A 25714-nucleotide genomic window follows, 5' to 3' on the forward strand; every position below is an offset into this window, starting at 1 on the left:
CTGAGCACGATATGCGCGCGCCACAGTGAGCAGGGAGGACTCGGCTGGTGGGCCTGGTGCCTGTGCTCCGGGTGGCTGCTGCCCGAGGGAGGGGCAGAGGAGGCAGAGATGCTAGAGAGGCACAGAGCTGTGCACGCGGGACTTGCTGGAGGCTTCAGCAGGCTGGCCCCTGCTCGAGCGGGTGAGGCGGAGGAAGAGGGAGCCAACCGGTTTTTTCTAAATGAAAACCTCAGAATTCAGGTTAAACTGCCGGGTTGGCACTTGGCGATAAATAAGTGGGGTCTGAGTTGCAATTTAGGCACTCGGTCTCAAAAAGGTTCACCATCACTGATCTATGATGATCAATAAAAATTTTAAAATTTGTTGGAAAATTCCCTGATATCTGGGGGTGGAGTCTGGGGAAGGACTGGAACTCAACCAGGGGCATGAGGCTATACTCTTCATTTTCCACAGCTGCCATTTTTCCCCCAAAGGAAGGGATCAGTGTGCTGTAGAGATCAGTTGTAATTCTTCATAAGCATAAGCATTTTTATTGTCATTGTGCACGCACAACGAAATTTACAGCAGCATTCCTCGATGCACACAGTTTCAGACTCATACCCCATCCTCACTTTCCCCTTCCTCCACCCATCCCTACACAGCCCCAAACACATCAACACGAAGCCGCGGAGTTTAGCATAGCCACCGCTCTAGAGTAGAAGCTGTCTCTAAGCCTCTTTGTCCTAGATTTTATAGACCTGCATCGTCTTCCGGATGGTAACAGTTCAAAAAGAGAGTGTGCTGGATGAGACGGGTCCCTCAGAATATTTTGGGCTTTCTTTAGGCTTCGGGAATTATAGAGTTCTTCCAAGGAGGGGAGAGGGCAGCCGATAATCCTCTGTGCAGTAGTGATCACCCTTTGGAGCGCCTGCCTATCTGCCACTGTGCAACTGGAGAAGGTTGGCAATTCTACCCCCTGCAGTCCTGTGCGAGGTGGGTCCTCCTAACCAACTCACTCGCCAGACCACAAGGCCAAGGCCAAAGGAACACCTGCCCATAAATCTGAGCTCTGTGCAGGCTGCCATATTGCTGAAGACCAGAAATTGCTATGAACGGGATCACCGGGCAAAGAACCACAACTGTCATTTTTTTTTATGGTTACAATGATATATAGCATGATTTGCATGCAGAGAGAGTGCAGAGTTCAGTTTCACTGTGGAGCAGAAATTTAATTACTGTAGAGTAAAATATCCACACTGCTGAGTAGTAATAGCAGCAGCAGAAGCAGTGGTCAGCCACAATCTCAAAAAATATTGTGAACCATAGCGCCCCTGGATATACTGGGATGGTATTTATAACGACATAACAGTATGAAACAATAAAGATTCCAATACCACAGTTTGCGTTTTCAATTTAGCTTCAAATTTTTGGTCTACAACTAGTTTCCTCCTTAAAATGGTTGCTAAAAATGTAAAAGTAGCAACCTTGACAGTGACCTTAGGAAAAAAACATCAACCAAAAGAACATACTTCTGAGTTAAGTAGAAGCGAGGAATCTCTAGGGGCAAGCTTTCTCTACAGACACAATCCAAAGACCACTTTTCTGGGAGCAAACCCCACCTACTAAAACACATTTTTCTTACTCTTGAGTAGACTTTCTCAGCACTGCAGCAAAATCACTGTTCCAAGCATGCACCTAGACCAGGGGTCTGCAACTTGTGGCTCTCCAGATGTTCATGGACTACAATTCCCATCAGACCCTGCCAGCATGGCCAGCCATGCTGGCAAGGGTTGATGGGAATTGTAGTCCATGAACATCTGGAGAGCCACAGGTTGCAGACCCCTGGCCTAGACAGTAACAGGGCCACGATCACTGCTACATAATGCTGAAAATTTCACTCTTTGTTGTTCTTTCAACACCGACAACAAAACACTTGGAAGCAATAAGTACTGGGGTGGGGGAGGGCACCACTGCCAACTCCCAGCTGAGAAATTCCTGGAGGTCTCAGGGTAGAGCCTAGGGAAGCAGAGTTGGGGGTGGGAACAGAACTCAGCAGGGAACACCGCGGAATCCCCCCTACTAAGCAGCCAATTTCTCCAGGGGATCTGATCTCTGTAGTTTGAAGATCAGTCGTAATTCTCGGAGATCCCCAGGCCCCACCTGAATCTGGCAACCCTAACAGGGGCTGAAAAGACACTACGAACCCCGATACGCTCCATTTCCTCCTCACTGTTTCAGCACACAACCTTTTTAGACCACACACTTCACATCTGAGGCTGGCCCTGCACAGTCACGAAGTCCCTTTCACTTTGACATGGCTTGATGCTTCAAGAAGAGGGCTGTATCCAAAGGGTTTGAGTGTGTTTGTGTATGTGTGTGTTTGCGTGCTCGTAGTTATATCTATGCTTCTATTATGTAAAAGGCTAGCCATAGCGGCGACGACTCACTTCCAGCCAATCGCCATGCACGATTCAATTCCATTTAATTGTCATGCACGCATAGCTTGGGGGCAGGGCTTGTAACAATCATGTAACAAAACCTAAAATCAAAACAGAGGAATGTGGCAGTCCCTCGCTCTCTCTCATGCTCATCCTTCTTCCCCGCAGCCGAATAATCGCAGTCACGATGCCGTCTGCAGATGCCTGAGGAGCAGGGGCCGGCATCAGCCACTCACTGTGGGAGGGACGCCACTGCTGGTGGCCACAACTGCAGTTAACCGTTGCATGTCAACACAGCTGTCCGGGAAGAGAAGGAGGTGTCAGGACTACAATTCCCAGCAATCACCAGATCCCACCTTTTTGAGTTAGAGTTAGAGCGAGAAACCGAGCTGGGGAGCTACGGGAAAACAAAACTATGTAGCTCCGTCAGCACCAATGAGAGACCAGGAACTGGGGGGAGGGGAAAAGCTGATTGGTTGCTGTCTGTTTTTGTAAATAGAATAAATACTGGAACTGAGGACAAGAATCAGTTCCAGCACCCTGTAGCTAGGGCAGTGGTAGCGAAGCTTTGGCACTCCAGATGTTATGGACTACAATTCCCATCAGCCCCTTCCAGCATGGCCAATTGGCCATGTTGGAAGGGGCTGATGGGAATTGTAGTCCATAACATCTGGAGTGCCAAAGCTTCGCCACCATGGAGCTAGGGCAACCCAAATCAATAAACTTTTTCTTTTTACGTTGACTTTGAGTGGTGTTCAGCCTTACAGGAGGAGGAGGAGGAGGAGGAGGAGGAGGAGGAGGAGGAGGAGGAGGAGGGAGCTGGTGATCCCGGGCCAAAGGGGGAGGAAAGGCAGGAGGGGCTGGCCTCCTTGGTGAGTGCCATTAACCCACCAATAGTTTTCTAGAGCCCATTGTATTTGTTTGTACAATGGGCTTTACTGCTAGTACATATAAGCTGACCAAAGCAAAACTGCTTTCAGGCGATCAAAAGCATTCCCGTCGCTGCCCTTTGTTTCCCGTAACTTCCTAGACAATTAGGTGAGCATCTCTGAAGGTTTCTGCTTCAGCGGACATGCCTAACAGAAAGGGAACCGTTCCATCAAACACGCCAAGAGTGAAAATGAAAGCCTATGATGCAGCATTTGGTACACAACACCAGGCCCCAAAGCTTCTACCACTCCCGTTCCCTTAACTGCTTTGCCGTTACTGGCTGCGCAGCGGGGATAGTCAGTTTCTGGAGAGCTGAGACCAGTGGTCATTTTTACCAGGAAAGTGCTCTTTGCAGTTGCTTCCACAATTGTCACAACACCGCCTTCTTCTCTCCTCCTCATTTATGGTGTTTCATGTAATACTACTAAGCTTTCTCTCACTGGCCCCTTCCGCACATGCAGAATAAAGAAGAAGAAGAAGAGTTTGGATTTATATCCCCCCTTTCTCTCCTGTAGGAGACTCAAAGGGGCTGACAATCTCCTTGCCCTTCCCCCCTCACAACAAACACCCTGTGAGGTAGGTGGGGCTGAGAGAGCTCCGAGAAGCTGTGACTAGCCCAAGGTCACCCAGCTGGCGTGTGTGGGGGTGCACAGGCTAATCTGAATTCCCCAGATAAGCCTCCACAGCTCAGGCGGCAGAGCTGGGAATCAAACCTGGTTCCTCCAGATTAGGTACACGAGCTCTTAACCTCCTACGCCACTGCTGCTAAAGCACTTTCAATCCACTTTCACAATTGTTTGCAAGTGGATTTTGCTATTCCGCACAGCTGCAAAGTGCATTGAAAGTGTATTGAAAGTGCACTATTCTGTATGTGTGGAAGGGGCCACCGTGTCCTCATTTACTGCCTGAATCTGTCACTCTTTTCCCCACAGTTCCACAGGTGATTTTGTAGGCGACTGTGACAGACAGGAGGCTGTCCTGCTCCAAAGAAAACATCAGCCGCTCAGGTGAGTCCATAGGAGTGCTGTTCCATCCAGCATCCGATAATCCTTGAGAAGAGGGATGAAATGTTGGAAGGAACACCGGAGAAAGGCGAATTCAATTCTGACTCAGGGAAAGAACAGGGACTGCTCAGGTCTAGCTCAGGCAAAGGAGCAGACAGCAAAAGAGGGCTCAGATGGGGAACGTGGCAAAGGGCTCTTCCGCACATGCAGAATAATCCACTTTCAATGCACTTTGCAGCTGGATTTGACTGTGCGGGACAGCAAAATCCGCTTGCAAACAATTGTGGAAGTGGATTGAAAGTGCGTTATTCTGCATGTGTGGAAGGGCCAAAAGTGGTTTAGCTCTGTCCGATTGTTAAGCCTGTCTCGGGCAATGAGCAAACCTGATTCTGGGGAAAGGGCAGGCGGTTACGGGCGCGATCCTGAAGATTCAACCCACTGGCTAGTCAGCCAAAGCCTGTTTGGGCCTGAAAGCATTCAATAAAATCCTAACTGCTCTCTGAAGTCATCGCCACTTAAAATGTAGGCGCCTCTGCCAGGTTCCTCCTTTGTTTACCTGGCAACTGTGCTGCTGCTCTGTTCCTTGACACTAACCTGTGAAGAAATAAATCTTCTTAGTCGTTTACACATTAATCCAGCCTCGGTGATCTCAATAATCTCCTTGTGCATCATAAAACTTACTTCCCAGTGGCAGATCCGAAGCCTATACGCTCGCTACCTGTGGAACACCTGGAAGCCGAGAAGGTTTTTTTAATTCAAACGAACCTAGATCCCAAAAATCTTAGCAGGCTGCGTGCATCTGCCCCTCCCCCCCAAGGAAAAAAGTGTTATCGCTTGTCACAGTGACATATCCAAAAGGTATTTACAGCGCACACCTATCGAGCCACTCGGCAGGCTGGATTAAGGAGCTTGCTGAGCACAGAGAGGCAAGATGTAGCCCAGACGCCGGGAGCATGACATCAAGAGCCACAGAGTGCCTAGTTCAAAACCCTCATCAGCCTCAAATTGCTAGGTAGTGTCAGAAAAACCACAATTCTTTCAGCTGCACTTCTGCACTTATTCGCCATTTGCCTGCCGGAGTTAGGACACCTGCCACCCCTGGCTCCCCGTTGCCAACCGGCACCTGGCAGGTGGGAAGAAATTATTTTTAAACCCGCATCAGGCAATGCCTTTACATCCGATGCGACGTCATTCCTCTCTAGGAACTGCTGGAAACCCCATGGTTTGACCACAGAGTCTCTGGCAATTTCTAGAGAGTCATGACATCATTTCCGGGTTTCCCCTGGAGGTGATGTCATGCCATGAGGCAAGAGCATACTTCGTGTCCCCACCACCCCGGACTCCCGCCAGTTGTGAGTCTCTGGCCAGAAACACTAGCATGTGTACATCACAACTGTTATACTATAACTTTTTGTTCTGCCTCACAAGTCCGGCAACCTCAAGGTAGGGACTGGAGTTTCCCAGAATCACAATCGATCTCCAGACTAGAGAACACGTCAGCTTCATTGGGCAGATGTGGTGGTATCGTATCCTGCTTGCTTCCCTCCCCAAACTCTGCCACTTTGAAAACTGTGACATGAAGGCTACGGAAGACCTTAATCCAGAGGTGGGATCCAGCAGGTTCTCACAGGTTCCCGAGAGTAGGTTGCTAATTATTGGTGTGTGCCGAGAGGGGGTTACTAATTGGTGATTTTGCCACGTGATTTTTGCCTTAGTTATGCCCCTCCTCTCAGCAGTAGCGCGCAGCACTTGAAGCAGTCTAGCAGGAGGTGCACGGGCGTGGCGTACAGGTGCGCCCGCGTGCATTGCATTTCCCGCCTAAGGACTCGGCGATTCCAGCAGCTAAGGCCTCCCTGCCAAGCAGCCCTCGGCCCCCCGCCTAGGAATGTGCTCCTCGCCCTATCGCGTGCGGCGCCCCACCCAGCCCCATTGGCACTACGCCACAGTTTGAATCCCACCACCATGGGAACCTGTTACTAAAATTTTTGGATCCTACCACTGCCTTAATCTAGAGAACACAAGAAAAGCCTTGCTGGATCAGACCTGTGGTCCATCTAATCCTGCATCTCACTGTTGCATAGTGGTCAACCAATCACTGTGGAGAGTCAGTAAACAGGGCAGAGAGGCCGAGGCCTCCCATCAGTGGCATGTAGAGATCAGCTGCTTCTGGAAATGCAGGTTCCATCTCGTTACCATGCCTGGTAGCTCCATGAATCTGTCTAAGCAACCTGCACGTATATTCTGACATCCCAACGTAAGGTAGATCATTAACTTCCTGGCAGTCAGGGCTGTTCGACGGTGGAATTCACTGCCTTGGAGTGTGGTGGAGACTCCTTCTTTGGAGGTTTTTAAACAGAGGCTGGATGGCCATCTGTCGGGGGCGCTTTGATTGTGTGTTCCTGCGTTGCAAGGGGTTGGACTTGATGGCCCTTGGGGTCTCTTCCAACTCCATGATTCTATGATTATTCCCCTGCACATTTATCTAGCATGCAGAGCTCTCCCCATTTTTTGTACCTCTGAGAGAGCTTCACACGTGCCATGTTTCCTGCATGGACATTATTCCCCAAAAAAAACCCAGGGTTGCTGTGAGGATAAAATGAAAGAAAGAAAAACAATGTCAGCTGCTTCGGGTTGCCTTTGGGGAAAACAGTGGGGTATAATGAAGTAAATAAATAAGTTGGGGGTGCTGTTTTACCCACCACTTTTATGCCAGGCCGTATCCTGTACACTAATTCAACAGGTAAGCTAGGCTGACCAGACGTCCCGCTTTTGTCAGGACAGTCCCGCCTTCAAACAATTTGTCCCGCATCCCGTTTTTTCAAGTGTCCCGATTTTTGGAAGGCTGCCGCACTGCCTTCTGGGGCGCAAGGCAGTGTGGCAGCCTCCCGCTGCCACAGCCGTAGGAGCTGACGGGCCTTTGGGGTGTCTCCCATTTCCCTCCCTGTCACAGGAAAGGAAACGGGAGCGCCTCCCCAGAAGGCCGTGCGCTCCTCTGGTAGCGGCGCTGCGAGATGCATCGCCAAGACGATGTGGCTTCACCTACCCGCCCGTCCCAGTTCACAAAGGTGACCATCTGGTCACCTTAAGGTAAGCACCGCAGTAGAATGAATCTTGCTTATATAATTCAGACTCTGTAACAACCAGCTTCCATTTGTGCTCGCTCTAAATGGCATCTCTGCTTAGCTTTTTCTTTTGTAAAAAAAATTAATAAAAATAAATCAAAGACCTCTTTAAAAACAGCTTTTCGGCTGCAGATTCCAAGGGATATGGCTAATTGTTGCACTTGGTAATATTCTAATTAATTTAAGTGTTATGAATCATTTTGCTCCCCCCCCCAAAAAAAGGAGTGTTTTTTAAAAAGGCACGTCAATGTTACAAACATGAAGTGCTTTCTCTCCCATTGAGTCCTATTATTTAAATTAATAATGAATGTTAGATTGCCATTATTTATGGATGCATCTGAACTATTTTAGGCAACGCGCATCCATCAAGCGTGCAAGTCTGTGCCCGCGGATGGCACATTGGCATAGGACAATGGTGGCGAACCTATGGCACTCCAGATGTTCATGGACTACAATTCCCATCAGCCCCTGCCAGCATGGCCAAGGGGCTGATAGGATCTGTAGTCCATGAACATCTGGAGTGCCACAGGTTTGCCACCACGGGCATAGCAGGAGGAGGCAAAAAGGAAAGGAGAGGAAACCATTAAGGTCACCGGTATATATACAATTGGCATTTTGCAGGTCTCTGCCCCAAGCAGATCACAGTGGTAAAAGTCACGAAAAGCCACAATCTCAAAACCAAGGGCAGTTCTTCTAGGAAAGCCCTCGTCCTGCAAACTTTCCACACAAGACCACCCTCCATTCCCCCAACAGGCGCGACAAGCTGAAATTGTCACTAGAGTTATCCTGGGAAATTCATTTAGAATGTGTCACATCATGCTCAAGATCAATCTTCATTAAACAATTAACACACTTATTAGGTTGCCAGCGGAGTGGGGACATCACTGCGAAGGAGAGGAAGAGAACTCGATGGCAGGCCAGCAACAAGACCGGAGCAAAGAGGAAATGGGAGTCCTTGAGGAGAGCTTCAGAGGTCGCCTGGCGCTTTAACATAAATGCGGAGAACCGAACAGAAAGTGGCCAATTAGGCGCATTGATTTCCCCTTCCCGCCAAACAGCAGAATAAAAGAAATATCCAAATGAGAACTTTCGGTTCCACATATCTGAAACTCTGGTCAATGGCACACTGGCACTCTGTCCCGCAGTGAGGGCACAGTGGTGGGGTCGGGGGTAAGAAAGCACGCACCTCTCCACGTTTAAACAAGGATAAGAACATAAGAACATAAAGAAGAGCCTTGCTGGATCAGACCAGAGTCCATCTAGTCCAGCACTCTGCTACTCGCAGTGGCCCACCAGGAGCTCACGTGCAGGAGCTCACGTGCAGGATGTGAAAGCAAGGACCTTCTGCTGCTGCTGCTGCTTCCAAGCACCTGGTCTGCTAAGGCATTTGCAATCTCAGATCAAGGAGGACCAAGATTGGTAGCCATAGATGGACTTCTCCATAAATCTGTCCAAGCCCCTTTTAAAGCTATCCATTATTTTATGTTAGCTATAGGCTGATTATACACTGGTGTTCTGCCTCGCTGCGAGCTCTACAGTTCCTGCAGGGTAGAGATATGCACGAAGGCCCCACTGCGAAGGCACCATGGGACTCGGAGCACCGTGGAAAGAGCTCCATGCATAACGGGCCACTGTTCACCTCAGCTTCAACATTATCCGTTTTTTATGTGGCGCTGCTCACAGAGCAATTTAACTAAAAGGAAAAATTCCTCTCCGCGGCCCTTTCTGCACGGGCCATTTAGACCGGCGTGGGGCTGGTAAAAACGCCGTTGTGGGGGAGAAGATTGCACAGATACCAGTGGCGTCCGCCCCCCCCCCCCCCCGGCGTTTTTCGGACTCGCTCAATGAGCAAGTCTTTTGCAAAACAGTGGCTTCCATCCTGTGCGGAGCAAACGGCACCGGGTGGAAGCCGGTGTTTTCCCCGCGCCGGCGCAGATCCCTCTTACCTTGTCCCCCCAGCCGTGTCACTCTGGAGAGGCCTGGGGACACGCCTCCTGGCCTCCGGTCCTGGAGGCGTTGCCATGGCCGCAGGGGCATGTCCCTAGGCCTCTCCAGCGCGACGGCGGCCAGGAGACAAGGTAAGAGGGATCTGCACTGGCGTGCCCGTGTGAATGCAGCCCTGAAGGCCGCTGGGGCACCGGGGCCATTTGCAGGGCACCGTGCGAATGGCCTTGGAGAGGGGGTGCACCGGCGGCAAGTATACCGGTGCACTCCTGCTTGTGAGGCCTATGCAGAACGGGCCCCAGGGTATTTACACTTTTGAGGGAAACACTTTTTGCCTCCGCTTCTGGCTGCTTTTCTCTTCAGGCTGCCTAACTGGGTCTTCCAACATCGCAAATGCCTACCAGCAGCCATGTCATAATTCAGAAGAAGAAGAAGAAGAAGAGTTTGGATTCATATTCCCCTTTCTCTCCTGTAGGAGACTCAAAGGGGCTTACAATCTCCTTGCTCTTCCCCCCTCACAACAAACACCCTGTGAGGTAGGTGGGGCTGAGAGAGCTCCGAGTAGCTGTGACTAGCCCAAGGTCACCCAGCTGGCGTGTGTGGGAGTGTACAGGCTAATCTGACTTCCCCAGATAAGCCTCCACAGCTCAGGCGGCAGAGCAGAGAATCAAACCCGGTTCCTCCAGATTAGACACACGAGCTCTTAACCTCCTACGCCACTGCTGCAGATTGGGCAAACTATGGAGATCCAGGTTTAAATGGTATCAGCCCCACATCTGCGGTCTGAAGAGGTAACCCAACTTAGAGGTGGTATGCTCAGACGGTATGCTCAGGTCAATGACTTGTGCAGAAGCACAGAGGCGAACTCTTCTCAGGGTGTGTAATTCTCACTCTTACACATTTTAGAAGTATGCTTTTTCTGGTGTAATGAAAAAATGACAGCCAGCACTGTATAGTGCAGTGGTGGTGAACCTTTGGCACTCCAGATGTTATGGACTACAATTCCCATAAGCCCCTGCCAGCATGGCCAATTGACCATGCTGGCAAGGGCTGGTAGGAATTGTAGTCCATAACATCTGGAGTGCCAAAGGTTCGCCACCACTGGTATAGTGGTTAAGGTGTTGGACTGGGGCCTGGGAAACCCAGGTTGGAATCCCCACCCACACTATGGAAGCTGGCTGGGTGATCTTGGGCCAATCACACACTCTCAGCCCTGACCCTGGCTAGGATCTGGGTGAGAGACCTCAAAAGACCAGGGTCTTGACGCAGAGGTAGGCAATGGCAAACCACCTCCCCATATCACTTGCCTTGAAAACCCTACAGGGTTGCCATTACTCATCTGTGTCTTGGTGGCAAAAAAACAAAACAAAATATCCCTCCAAAATTAGGGGATGGAGGAGGACAGAAAAATCTTCTCAAAAGAAATGTAGGAAACACACAGTTGCATGAATTCTTTGATCCTTCATCCTAGCATCTAGCCAAGGTGTTGGGCAAACACTGAAGCTGGAAGAAATGTATTGCAGAAGTGACAACGGATAAAGTTTTATGGTTTTTAAATTTGTCGATTTATGCTACCGAGTCGCTGGGGCCAGATGGCATTGGCCCAAGAGTTCTGGAGGAACTCAAATGTGAAATTGTTGTTCTTGTAACTAAAAGTGCTGCTCATCTCCAAAATAAACCTTGCTGGAAAGGAGTCAACATAATACTAATTTTTTTAAAAAAAAAATCTTGGAAGGATCCAGGAAATCACATTAAGTGATGAAGTGCAAAGTGATGAAAATGGGGACCAAAACCAGAAAAAGTACAACTTCAAACAGATGCAGATTGGATCTAAATTGGCTATAATTACCCCTGGAGCTGTTAACTCGGCTGGCCTCCTGGAACAGCCGGGCAGAAGAGCTCCGTCTTACATGCCCGGCGGAATTGGTTCAGATCCTGCAGGGCCCTGATCTTATATGTCAGTGGTGGCGAACCTATAATTCCAGATGCCATGGGATACACTTGGCCATGCTGGAAGGGGCTTTTCTGGAATTCAGGTTCATAACATCTGGAGTGCCAAAGGTTCGCCACCACGGTTATATGCAATGGTATAGTGCCGATGGGGGCGTTCCGGGGGCGTTCCAGGGCAGGGCAGGGGCAGATGGTGCCGCAACCCGGGAACTGTTTCCCCTCGCTCCGCCCCTGCTCATATGGGAGCTCATCCCACCAGGTTGGAGCCAGGACCGAGTAAGTCCTGGCCCTTGTGGAGGCCAGCTGGATGTCCTTCAGGCCAGGGATCACTAATAGGTTTCCTTCCGATGAACGAAGGGACCTAACTGGTCAGTATGGGGAGAGGCAGTCCCTCAGGTATATGAGTCCAAGACCACTCACGGCCTTAAAGGTCAAAACCAATACCTTGATATCACCTTTAAAGGGCTTTAAAGAAACAGAATAGGCAGCTTTCATCTTGCCTTTTTGACTGCGGTGATGCAGAAGGAAGGAAACCCTGCAGCGAGAGGGAAACTTTGTGGTTTTCCCACCCTCACAAACTGCGGGGCGCCCAGAAGCTCAGGCGACGCAACTCTTACAGTGTCAGTACAAGAATCTCTACCCTGCAGGAACTGTAGAGCTCGCAGCGAGGCAGAACACCAGTGCATAATCAGCCTATAGCTAACATAAAATAAACACACAATGCATTTCCCCACAGAACTGGGCTCGAGACAATTACAAACAGCACGATTTACAGGCACGAAGCCCTGGCAAATCTCAGAAATCGAAGAGCAGCCCCCTCCCAGCAAGCCGCCCTACCCTGCCACTCCATCCCGCTTAGCCAAAGGCCCTTCAGAATGGCAGATCACATGATCCAAGCAGTGGCGTTTGCACACAGGTGCACGTGGCAGAGAGGTGGTCCTTCAGGTACACAAGCCGAGCAGTTTGGGCTTGTTTGTTAGCAAGCTGCAGCCGACTCACGGCAAACCCTTCGGTATTCAAGGCAAGAGAAATTCAGAGGTGGTTTGCCTTGGCCAGTCCCTTTGTAGCCACCCAGGACTTCCTTGGTGGCCCCTCATTTGAGTTCTAACTAGGGCTGCTCCTGCTTAGCTTCCAAGATCTGGTAAGATACAGCTATCCTGGACAATCCAAATCAAGCCCCCAGATACACACCAGGAAGAAAAAGCTGCCTCAATAGCAGGGAATAGAGATAAATTAGGCTATATGAGGCAAGAATCCCATGTGGTTACTAATTTTTTCTGAGTGCCGAGAAGGGGTTACTAAAGCAACCTCCCTGCCCAATAGGGACTGGAGGGGCGTGTGTGCAGCGGCGCCACTGTTTGAATCCCACCACCATCGGAACCTGTTATTAAAATTTTCGGATCCCACCATTGCCTACAAGGCACAATCCCAACTTCCGTTTTGTCATCTCCTTATGCCAACATCACTGCCACCTTCTACCAATGGGCTCTGGGCGGTATGCCTGAGGCCTCTCTCCAGTATCTTCATCATAACCCACAACAGGAATTCCCGACATTTCTGAGTCTGTGGGCACCTTTGGAATTCTGACCTAGGCTGGGGGGCACAACCACAAAATAGCCGCCGTCGTGAGGCAGAACCCCTTCCCTGCCACACTCAAAGGGCCCTTCCGCACTGTAGGATTCGACCTTAGATCGACTTGGGTCTGACCCGGGTACTCCGCACAGCCATAGCATCGGACTCGTGTCTGACTCGACTCACCCCCCTCTCGCCGTTGAATTTTCGAGCTCGACTGGGAAGTCGATTCGACTGGCAAATTCGGGCTGCACTCAAGCTGAAGCCGGCGGAGTGCGGAATCTCCCTCGCCTCGACTCTGCCAGCCAGCCAATCACACTGCAGTATTTCGCCCATGTGCAGAACGGGAGACTCGTGGCGGCGGCGAGAAGCGCGCCTTAAAAAAAACACCAAGTAACAGCAGAGTTGAGCTCAGGTGACTCAGCAACCAATCGGGACGCAGCGCAGGGAGGTGGTCCCGCCCTCTGAACTCGGCTCCGGAGACACGAGTCAGCTGCCGTGCGGAGAACGGAGGAGTCGAGCTCAGGTAACGGATTTCCGTGGACACAATTCGAACCTGAGTCGCCTTGTGTGTGCGGAGAGGGCCAAAAGAACCTCAAGCGAGTGGAGTAATTTTTTGAACAAAGCATTCTGGGAAAGAGGAACAAGAGAATAAACTTGTTATTCTCTTGTTATTCTCTGTGGCGGCAGTTCATGCCAAAACATTGTTTTAGTCTTCACAGCCCACTATAGTAGCCAATCAGGAAATGTGTCTGCAGGCACCATGGTGCCCACAGGACACCTAGAGGTTCTGCCAGGCCAAGGAATCACGGCTGGTCCCCAAAGTCCCCAGAGACTGCAGCTTAGGCACCTGATCCAAGTCTGACAGATGATATGTCCCATTTTTTAAAGTTACCGCAGCCAGCTGTTCTCTTCGTCTTCTGGAAGGAACGCTCTGGAAGGAATCTTTCCCTGCGCTGGCATCCAGAGCTGTGACAAAAATCCCTTTTAAAAAATTAAGCCAAAAAGAAATTCACCTCTCCAGATTTCACCGATGAAATTATCTTGACAGGCCCACTGAAGCGGATTTGACACGGATTTCGTAACCGGCAGGTGATAGTCACAGAGGGGATACGGAGATGATGAAACAGCCCAAATAGCCTTTTTTCCTCTTGGCCCCAATATTCTTACTAAACTTTGTTCCCTCCTGACCCCGTGCGCTCCCTTGCTTGGCCCGTGCTGAAAGGAAAGCCAGTCAGATTAACCCAGAGATAATAACCTTCACACTTGCTTCATATTCTAGACATTGTGTGTCTAACATCCACTTGCAATGTATTCTTTAATGCTGGGCCCCAACATTTGCAAATCTTTTACTCTGCTCCATTAGCAAAACAAAATCAGTTGCCAATTTTACCTTATTTCAGTAAACCATCAAAACAACGACGACTGCTACTACAGAATGCTTGCAACGACGCAACAGTCCTGCTCTTGCAAAGAACGCCCAGAAGTTTCTCAATAGTCAGACAGTTCATTTCTGACAGCCAAGGGACCAAACAGTCACCAACTCAAAGTGAAAAAGAAGAAGAAGAAGAAGAAGAAGAAGAAGAAGAAGAAGAAGAAGAAGAAGAAGAAGAAGAAGAAGAAGAAGAAGAAGAAGAAGAAGAAGAAGAAGAGGAGGAGGAGGAGGAGGAGGAGGAGGAGTTTGGATTTATATCCCCCCTTTCTCTCCTGCAGGAGACTCAAAGGGGCTTACAATCTCCTTTCCCCCCCCCCCCCCCCTCACAATAAACACCCTGTGAGGTAGGTGGGGCTGACAGAGCTCTGAGAAGCTGTGACTAGCCCAAGGTCACCCAGCTGGCGTGTGTGGGAGTGCACAGGCTAATCTGAATTCCCCAGATAAGCCTCCACAGCTCAGGCGGCAGAGCTGGGAATTAAACCCGGTTCCTCCAGATTAGATACACGAGCTCTTAACCTCCTACACCACTGCTGCTCACAGGAAAGCTGGCCACAAGGAAAGAAAAATCCTACAACAGGGCACGGCAATCTGGCACTATCAGAGATGCTTTCTGGTTAGTGTTGCCATCTTCCAGGTGGGGCCTCCTGGAATTACAATTTATTCCCAGACTAAAGAGACCAGTTGCTCTGGAGCACGGGTCTGCAACCTGCGGCTCTCCAGATGTTCATGGACTACAAATCCCATCAGCCCCTGCCAGCATGGCCAATTGTAGTCCATGGACATCTGGAGAGCCGCAGGTTGCAGACCCCTGCTCTGGAGGAAATGGTTGCATCGCATCCCATTTCCACCCAACTCCCTTCCGGGAACTCCCAGATTCCACTCTTCCCTGCCCCTGAATCTCCAGAAATTTCCCAACCTGTAGTTGGCTTTATGTTTGTCCCTTTAGTTGTCCCACTGGGCCATGGAAGGTTGTTGGGTAACCTTGGACGTGTCATACAGATTCTTCTTAAAGTACTTAATGTAGCTATCGTGACAATTAAAAAAAGAGGAAAGGGGAGCAAGCTATGCCACGTTGGGATTCCTCTTGAGAAAGCCGTGGTGCGACCGCACTTGGAGTACTGTGTTCAGTTCTGGTCGCCACATCTCAAAAAGGATATCGAAGAGATAGAAAAAGTGCAGAGAAGGGCAACGAGGATGATTGAGGGACTGGGAACACCTTCCCTCATAGAGGAGAGGGCTGCAGCGTTTGGGACTCTTTAGTTTGGAGAGGAGACGTCTGAGGGGGGATATGATTGAAGTCTATAAAATTATGCATGGGGTAGAAAATGTTGACAGAGTGATTGGTGTTTGGAATATGCTGTCACAGGAGGTGGTGATGGCCACTCACCTGGATAGCTTTAAAAAGGGCTTGGGCAGATTTATGGAGGAGAAGTCCACTTATGGCTACCAATCTTGATCCGCCTTGATCTCAGATTGCAAAGGCCTTAACAGCCCAGGTGCTCAGGACAGCAGCAGCAGCAGGAGGCCATTGCTTTCACCTCCTGCACGTGAGCTCCCAAAGGCACCTGGTGGGCCACTGCGAGTAGCAGAGAGCTGGACTCTGGTCTGATCCAGCAGGCTAGTTCTTATGTTCTTATGACACTCCGCAGAGGCAGGCAATGGCAAACCACCTCTGCATGTCTCTTGCCTTGGCAACCCTACAGGGTCACCATTAAGTCCACTGCAACGCTGCACTTAATTGCTTTTGTCCTGATGTGGATGGCCCAGGCTAGCCTGATCTTGCCATAGCTCAGAAGCTAAGTAGGGTCAGTCCTGGTTAGTCCTCGAATGAGACACCACTAAGGTTGTTCAGCAGAGACAAACCACCTCTGAACTTCTCTTGTCTTGAGGCCCTACAGGGTCACCAGAAGTCAGCTGCAACTTTACACAACTTGTCATCACCGCCATAGACAGACCAGAGCTCATCTCTTGAGACCAGAAGTCGCCGAGTGGTTAAGAATGGCGGACTGTAATCTGGTGAGCCAGGCTTGTTTCCCCACTCCTACACATGAAGCTTGCTGGGTGACCTTGAGTTAGTCACGAAGCTCTCAGAACTCTCTCAGCCCCACCTACCTCACAAGGTGCTTGGTGTGGGGAGAGGAAGGGAAGGCGGTCGTCACTTGCTTTCAGACTCCTTAAAGGTATTTTTTTAAGTGGGGTATAAAAAAAACTCTCCCTAAGAGGGAGAAATCACTCCGCACACTTCACTGCCCTTGAAGATGCTGGCCCCACCTGCCCAGAGCTTAATGTGTTTGCATGCTATGCTTCTGATTACAACATGGATCTTGATCACATGGGGAAAAGTTGTGTTGTAAAAGCCAGGTACACCTAAGTAAATAATTAATAACATTGCAGGTAGCTAATGCCATGTTGGCTTATTAGAAAAGAGTCAAGGAGAAGAGTAGCAGAAGTCAACTAAAAAGTCCAAATGAGCTGAGCAGGATTTACTCCCAAACAAATGTGCCCACGCTCAACCGCAGGCAGACTAATGAAGCGAAGATGTCTAAAAAGGAGCAAGCAGAGAAACCTGCTCATTACTTTGTGATGTTTCAGTTTGTTCTAAAGCAAACAGTGATTCTGAAAGTTCAAATTCTATGTTTCTACAGGGAGGGACTGTTCTAATCGAAAAGGCAATAGAACAATAGTTCCTTCTGCAACCCAAGAAGAGACTGTAAGCGGAGACCTTCCATTTAAGAACAACGCATCCCATCCCACGGAGGGCCTGGGGATCTCAGCGCTCCACTCCCCCAAACCCACTAGATTATTAAACCTGTTAGAAGACAACAATTCATTTTGATTGGAGCCAGTACTTTTTAAAGGCTCAGTCTAAGGCAGTGATGGCGAACCTATGGCATGGGTGCCAGAGGTGGCACTCAGAGCCCTCTCTGTGGGCACGCACAAACAGAGTTCATCATGTGGGGGGGAAATCCCCTCCCCCACATCTAGGCTGGCCTGGGCCGCTGGGCTCGATTATTAGCATTAAACCTAAGACCTAGTTTTGGGGAAGCAGTTTAGGTAACCCTGTTAAGCACTGTTAAACTCCACTGATTTTCATGTGAAGAACTAAAGCGCGATCCTTTACTTGGGAGTAAGCTCGGCTGCTGGCAATGTGGCTTGCTTCTGAGTAAACCCTCCTAGGGTCGTGATTCACCCGTTCGAAGAGTTGCCTGGTTGCTTCAAAGCTAAGCCAACAACTACCACCAAGCTTACTCCCGAGTAACGTACACCTCGGAGCCAATCATTTTTTCTAAACTAAAACCTCAGTATTCAGGTTAAATTGCCGTGTTGGCACTTTGCGATAAATACGTGAGTTTTGGGTTGCAGTTTGGGCGCTCGGTCTCAAAAAAGTTTGCCATCTCTGGTCTAAGGCAAAACTGCCGTAAAAAGCTGTAGACACCACCTCCACTATCCTGATATCGTACTAAAAGAGTTGAAAAGGAAAACTACGAGTGTTGTCAATTTTGCACAATAAAACCCAAGCCATCCCCCTGTAATCATTCCATCTCTTCTTACATTATTAGGGAGCAGTTCCAGGAATGCTGGAGATCTTACACTTGTTCAACAGTTTTTCTGGCCACACAGCTCCCCCACCCCTACATGTAGACATTGGGGGGGAGGGGGGGCTTGCAGACAGGGCAAAAATCTTTCAGCCCAATAGAAGAGCTATTAAATCAAGAGAAAATAACTCACAGGAAAAGTTTTGAGTGGAAACACATGTAACAGCAGTTGACCACTTAGAATTCCCCAGGAGTCTCTCCTGGAGAAAGAAAACCCTTTAAGACGCTCCAGTGTTTTTTAAGTTCATTGAGACACAGAAGGGTCCCTCTCGCGAGCCAATCCCAGAGTTTTACTGGGTTTCGCTCAGGACCACTTTCTTTCCCAGACGGCACCCTTGGTTTTAAGGAGAAAGAAACCCGCTTTACAGATTAGCAGCCAGTTCCCTTTCTGATATAAGAATCTGCTCATTTGCCACAGAACCAAGCAATGCTACTGCTGGCTGTTATTTTTTGTTTTGAAAAGAAGTACTACAAAATATTCATCTGAATTCCCCAAACAAGTGTGATCTTCGATTCAATTGCCCTGTCGCAATGAAAGCAAAAATAAAAACTCATTGGATCTCTATTCTAAATTATTGTTTTAACTTTGGCTTTCTCGATAATACCAAACTCTAAGCCCCAACAACTGAACACCAGCTCCTGCTTTCTGGGATTCCCTGGCAGGCAGAAGTAAAGGACTGGCTAAGAAAGAAGGGAGGAGGGAAATCCATGTCACGTCTAGATCTGGAAACGTCAAAAGGATCTGCTTTGCAATTCAGGCAATGAAAACAGTTCTCTCGCGAATAGATCAACGAATCCAAGTTGCGCCCAAATCTTCTGGAAACAATCATTAAATGCTCAAAACCGTAACAGCGCTCGAACTCACACTATTACATTCTTTGGTACTTCCCCCAAATCATTAAAAATTGTTACTGCGCACTCCACCTCAGAATGGCTCTGGACTTCAAAACCTTACCGGGTCGGCGTAACTTGGTTGCAACTTGATGGCACTTTACACACACAAGTGATTTTAGAACATGCATATTTTACAGGCTTTTATAAAAACCCAAAAACGGCCTCTTAGCTTTTTCAAAACCCCTCCTCCCAAGAAACCCAGAGGGCAGGCGGCAGCATCTCCCCAACGCGTCTGGGAGCCACACGTGTTCCTTTGCCGAGATCTGGCTTTCAATGTCTCTATTGTTTGAAGGCCTGGTGTTTCAACATCCTGGACTCAAACAGAAAAAGGTCAGCCCCAGCCTTTTGCCATTCACAAACCTGAATCAGGCCTTGCCAGAGGAAGATTGATGTCGTAGTAAATTTGCCTTGATCCAAAGGGAGGGGAGGAAGAGAAAAAGAGCCAGAAACCAACTCTGCTAGATGCGTCTCCTACAGAATGATGCTTAGGAACACACACTTAGGCTAGCATGAATCCCCCCCCCCACCTCTTGCATGATACATACACATAGATTTAGAGTTAAAGCTATATGCTACAGCAGCCTCACTAATGACTCTGCAGAAGTTCACAAGTGTGTGGTGTGTGTGTGTGTATTTTTAACAGCCCACCCGTCATAAATCCCTGCGTTAATCGTTCCGGGACTTAAAAAGGGACCGGTGCCAAATTCCCTGCTGTGGGGCAACTACATTTGTTAACAATGACAATAAGACGAAAGTTTTTTTTCCTGCAAGGGACCTTCATTTCGGGGGATGGGGAGCTGCAGTAGCCGAACATTTCTGCAATGGACAGCCAGGAAACCCGCCAAAGTTGTGAGCCTACATTTTTATTATTATTATTATTAACAAGCACCTCCATCGTTTGGAGAAAGAAAGGGGATGTCAACTTTTGTAGGGGTTTCCGGCTTGCTTTCTTAAGTCACCTGGCCAGACCGGGCCAGGGGCCAGTCCACTTGGTGCGAAGAGTGTTTCCAGACTCCATCCACCAAGGCCCGGGGGCTGCGTTCCTCCCGCCATATTGATAGGTTTATTCCACCCCACCCGGCCAACAGCCGCATTTCATTACGCATCCTTCCTCGTAACTCCATGCAAAAAAGGCAGTGCTTGGCACAAGGGGAAGGAGACAGAGAGACAGCTCCTCCACCCAGCTGGTCCTTGGCTGAACATCCACCTTGAGCCCAGGACCAGACTGGCCCTCCGATGTCCTGGTAGAGTCACCTTCTCTGTCCCCGGTTAGCCAAAAGGGGCCCCTTCCCCCTTCGCAGAGGTCACGCCATCTCTCACCTTTCCGGTTTCTTAAATCCAAAGCTGGGAGAACATCTAAGAATAGGCAGAGATTCCTGACCCCCCCCCCCGCCTTCCCCAACCAAGAAAAAACACACCATGTGGTGCTTCAAGAAAGCCAGGAGGAATCCCACCTCAACCGAGCTTTAGGGGCTGTTACCTTTTCCAATGGATAAATAAGTTTTTTTTCTCCAAACACACACACACAGACAAACACACACCCGGTCACCCGCTTTTCGGAGTGGCCATTTCATACTGGAAAGAAAGCCCAGCTCGGTGAAACCCCCAAGATGACATTCACCGCTCCCCGCCACCCCCCACCCCCCCTCCCACAGCTCGCTCCGGGTCTCCTGGAAACCTCTGAGAGGGCATTTGTTCGAGCTGCCAACTTAAATCCTCCGCTCTCATGTCAGGGCAACGCATTGGGGGCTGCGGGGGGGGGGGGGGCGGTCAGCAGTCAGAACAACCCCCCCCCCATCACTCACTCTGACCTGCTGCAAACACACACACACACAAACACAAGATAGTCCTTTCACCCTAGAGAATCACCGAGCCCCTTTGCAGAGCAGTCACTAAAGTCCAAAAATACACAGTAGGTTTTTTAATACACACACACACACACACACACACACACATATATATATATATATAAATAAGGCAGCCGCTAGTGATGACAGAGATCCGAGACTTTAAAAAAACCGGCTCCTGTCTGAAGCTGCAGGCAGACCCACTTTCCCAACTGCAGGGCGGAAGAAGCACAGCCCAGCAAAAATAAAATAAAATTTAAAAAGTCAGGTTACTTCTGTCCCGGGTGGCTCTTGTGTGGCTCCACGCCCCGGCCCAGTTTCTTACCCACCCCACCACGGCTTGTGATCCGAGAGGTGGGCAACAGGCATTTCTGTGTGTGTGGGGGGGTCCTTGTTCCCTTTCCAATCCTATCCCCTTTCTACCCCCCCCCAAAAAAAGTTAGCAACAAAATAAAAAAAACCTCCACACGTGCGTGCAACCCACCTCCCCAAAAGTTTGCCAGGTGGGGGTGGGGGGGGGGCTTGTTCCAGACCTCTGCAAACTCCCCCCCCCCATCCCACTTTCCACCCTGGAAGACCCAGACCAGCCTGGGACCTCTGCCCCCTCGCCCCAAATAAAAGCTGACAGCCAGGAACCAGAGGCCGGCCTGGGAAAGGCCCTGTTACAAGCAAGCTTACAACTGCCATGGCTTTGATCTGCAGATCTGCGCTTTTATTATTGTTATTGTTATTGTTATTGATTTGGGCTCAGTTGCAACCATTCCAGAGCAACCCCCTCCGCTTTCCCGGCCTCGCTCCCTCTCCCCCCTTTGCACAATAGCCCAGAAAACTCTTTTGAACCAGGATCGGGTGTGCTTTATATATATTTTCCCCTCTCCACTCTCCCCCCCCCCCCCAGCAGCTTCCTGGACAGATGTACAAGAGGTGGGGGGGGGGATGCATGGGCTGGGGGGGGGGGGGGAGAGAGAGAGAGAGAGAGAGAGAGAGAGAGAGAAAAGCCTCCTCCCGGCTTTCTCCTCCTGCCCTGTCAGAGGGGCCCCAAGTCCCAACTGCCTTTCAGAAGGCAGACACAAGGAATGCAACCAGCAACCCCCCCCCCCGCTCCTCTCCTCTCCCCTCCCCTCCCCTCCCCACCACCGGTCTGGCAGGAGCCGCCAGGCCTCCCTTGGGAATCCCTTTTAAAGGGCACTGCCTGTTAATATTGGGGAGCGGCGTGCAAAAAGGCACCGCGCAGAAAAGTAGCAGCCGGCCAGGAAGGGGTAGATGGGGGAGAAGCAGAGGAGCAAGCCCCCCCCCCGCCGCCCCCCCCCCCGGCCGCGACCCCTGCACGGAAGCCCTGGCCGGATTATTTTTAACTCTCCTTTGTTTTTATGGCCCCCGAGCCGGCCTCTCTCCGTCCCCGCGTCCCTCCCTCCCTCCCCGGGCGTAAATGGAGACCCTGTTTGGGGCTCTCCAAACTTGCAGCCGCCGGCGGCGCGCACGCACACAAAAAAGCCAGCCCGGCCAGACAAGCACCCCCCCCCCAAAAAAAACGTGTCCCCCCCCCACTCCTTCTTGCAAAGACCCGCATCCCACACCCCCCCGCCCCTTCAAGTGGACCCGCTGGGTAACGATCCCGGGCACGTTGCACGCCAAGCTCCCGTTTGCATTGCCCTGCTTTTTAGTTGTATTTTTGCAATCGCGAATCCAACAACCCCGCGCGGCGCAAAAAAAAAAAAAAGAAAAGCAGCCCGTCGCCCCCTCCCCCGCCCCCCCCCCCGGCGGCTCTCCTCGGGATCCCCCCCCCAAAAAAAAACCCCAGATCCAGAAGCCCAGCCGGCCCCCGCCAGGACTCCGCCGGCGCGCCTCCCGCGAGGAAACCTCCGGCGGCAGGACCTCCCCAGCCGGGCATTTTCCGCCTCCCGCGCGCTCTTTCCCTCCCGGCACCTCCGTGGGTTTTCCCTCTCGCCCAGCCCCCCCCCCTCCCCCGCCGCCGCCCCCCCCCCCCGGGAGACCCGCAGCGCCCGGCAGTCCCCGAACTTACCTCCGGCTGGGGCGGGCGGGCGAGCGCGGCTGGAGGACCGGCCGGCCGGCCGAGGAGGGAGCCCGGATCCGCGGGGAAGGAAGCGGCGGCGGCGGCGGCAGCGAGCCGGGTGTCCCCCGCTCCACAGACGCCCGCCTGGCTGCGCGCACGCGGCGAGCGAGGCTCGATCTCCGGCCCCGGGCAGGTCGCCGCCGCCGCGGCTCTCTCCTCCGCCTCCTCCTCCGCCTCCTGGCCGGGCAGCCGCGGGTCTGCAGGTGCCGGTCCGGGCGGCCTGTCGCAAGGGGCGACGCGCCGTCGCGGCTTCGGGGTTCACAAAAGGCGCTGCTCGCAGGAGGAGGAGGAGGAGGAGGAAGAGGAGGAGGAGGGATGAAGAGCCAGCGCGCGCCCCCCCCCCTCTCCGTCCGTCCCTCCCTCCCTCCCTCCTCCCGAGAAGCGGCCGCGGGAGCCCGAGTGCGGCGGCGGCGGCGGCGGCGGCGGCGGCGACTCTCCGGAGCGGCGTGTCAAATTACAGGGGCGCTGCGATGACCGGCGGCTCCGCGCGGCTGCCGGCAAAAGCCGTCCCAGATTCCGCGCTGCCACGGAGCCGACCCGCCGCCGCCGCTCGCCCGCCCCCCCCCCCCCCCCCGCGCACACACACACACACACACACACACCACCGCCGTGCGCCGCCTCCTCCCCCCTCGCCCCCCCCCCAAAGTTTATTCCCCGACTCAAGTTGAGGCGAAGGCGGCCGGCGAGGCGCTCCTACCCCGGGAGACCCCCCCCCTCTGCAGGACCTGCGGGGGGAGGGCTGCTCGACGCGGACCCGCCCCTCCCCCCTCCCTTCCCCGGTGCAAATGAATCGATATAACCCAGGGGGACGCGCGTTTGCGAGCGAGCGGGCGGGGCGGCTGCTGGGCTTCCCACGTTCGTTCCAGCGGGTTGTGTGGATCCGGGGCGGGCTCCAGGGAGGGAGGGGGCGCCCATTCACAAGGGCCGGGTGTAAGGGGGGGGGTCTCGCGGTCCTTCATGGGGGGGGGGCACAGAGAAAGAGAGAGAGAGCATGGACAGAGAGCCCAGCCCGGCCAGGCGCCCCCGGGCTGCTTCGCTTGCGCCTCTCCGAGGGGGCGGGAACCCCCGGCGGCGCCCCGGACCCCCCCCGCCCCGCCCCGCCCCGCGGCGGGATTCGCCGGGCGGCTGCGAGGAGGACGTCCAAAGCGGGCAAAGGGCTCGGAAACGTGATACGGACCGGGTTGCCGGAGCCGCCTGCGCCACGACAGGGGGCGCAGGAAGCAGGACACGGATCCAGCTATTCACACGCACACCGTACACGCTCACACACACACGTATGTATACACGCATAAATATACACGTACATACACTTACATACACCTACATAAATGTGTGATATATATGCGTGTGTGCATAAGTGCATGTGTATAAATATGCGCGTGTGTGTATATATTTATGTTTACGTGTATATGTGTGCGTGTGTCTATGTTTATGTAGCTATCTATATGCGCACACATATATATGCATACGCGCATAAACATACATATGCATACACACATGTATATGCACGTACATACACACAAATACAGTTAATGCGCGTATACGCACACAGCCACACGTGGGTGGGTGCGGCTGGCTTCAGTAAGCCAGGGAGCCATTCATTCAATCACTTCCGGGCAGGCGGGACCCCCAGGCAAGGCGCCCGAGCCCCGGTGCGGAGCGCACTACGCTGGGGCCGAGGGAGGGAGGGCAGGCCCGGCCGGGTTTACTCTCGAGGAGGCGGGGATCGGGGGGGGGGGGGGGGCGCTCGGTTGGGGTAGACCGGGACTTCCCCGAGGGAGGAGGGCGCCCTTTCCGAGGCAGAGCCTGCCCGGGCAGCGGGGGGGGGGGAGCAGAGGGGAGGCTCGAGGCTTTCGGAGGGGGCTGTGGCGCGCCTGGCCGGCGTCTCCTTGGCCCCAGGGCCGGCCGCGATCCTCTGGCCGCCCCCCCCCCCCACTTGCCCACTCCCAAAGGGAGCTCTGGAAGAAAAGGCTGGCCAGGGGAGGGGGCGAGGACCGGCCTTTGGGTTGGGCTGGAGGGGGAGAGGGACCTGGTAAGCGTGGGGGGCGCTCTGCAGTTTACCCCCCCCCCCACACTAGCCCTGCTTATTCAGGGCATCCCAACCTGCATTCATTCCCAAGACAAATGGGGGCGAAGCCAAAAGCAGCCCCCCCCCCCCTATAACAGCCTCCCTACTAGGATGTCCATCCCAGGAAATGCAGCTGGACTCGCTCTCTAGAGCAGTGATGGCGAACCTTTTCGAGACCGAGTGCCCAAATAGCAACCCCAAACCCGCTTATATTTATCGCAGCTGCCAACCCGCAATGTAACCTGAATACTGAGGTTTTAGTTTAGAAAAAACGGTTATTCCAAGGCAATGCATTACTCGGGGAGTAAGCTTTGGTGGTAGTTGGTGGTTTGGCTTTGAAGCAACTGTGCAACGCCTTCCAACAGGTGAATCACGACCCTAGGGGAGGGTTTTACTCAGAAGCAAGCCCTCCCATTGCCCGCAACCAAGCTTTTACTCCCCCAGGTAAAGAATTGTGCTTTTAGTCATCGGCGATGAAAAATCAGTGGAGGCTTAAATAGAAGCCAGCCAACAGGGGTTACCTACACTGCTTCCCCCCAAAAACTAGGTCTTGTAGGTTTAATGCTAATAATGGAGTCCGGTGGCCCAGGGCTAGCCTTAGATGTGTGTGTGGGGCACTCTGTTTGTGCTGTCTACAGAGAGGGTTTCCTGAGGCTAAATTCCCTGGCACCATGGTTATAGGTTCACGCACTCACTGCTCTAGAGAAACAGGGGTAGGAGGTCCAGATGTAAAAGGAAGAAATTCTCTTAGGGGACAAATCTGCGGCCAAACTCCAGATGTTATGGACTACAATTCCCATCAGCCCCTACAATTGGCCATGCTGGCAGGGGCTGATGGGAATTGTTCAGGTCTAAAACATC

The 25714-nt window shown here is 51.9% G+C and overlaps 1 long non-coding RNA gene across 2 annotated transcripts in view; it reads right to left on the minus strand.

Moving 5' to 3' along the window:
• The window catches only part of LOC125437974, a 201859-nt gene extending 178556 nt beyond the window's left edge, over positions 1–23303 (minus strand). Inside the window, exon 1 of one of the 2 annotated variants that reach the window (XR_007245284.1) lies at positions 22735–23303. This is a non-coding gene — a long non-coding RNA (uncharacterized LOC125437974). Of the gene's footprint in view, positions 1–22507; positions 22653–22734 lie in introns of those variants that run through there. The other variant, XR_007245285.1, reaches the window with a different exon arrangement.
• Positions 23304–25714: the final 2411 nt, after the last annotated feature.

This window comes from Sphaerodactylus townsendi, linkage group LG08, assembly GCF_021028975.2.
Source record: "Sphaerodactylus townsendi isolate TG3544 linkage group LG08, MPM_Stown_v2.3, whole genome shotgun sequence".
Lineage (NCBI taxonomy): Eukaryota > Metazoa > Chordata > Lepidosauria > Squamata > Sphaerodactylidae > Sphaerodactylus > Sphaerodactylus townsendi.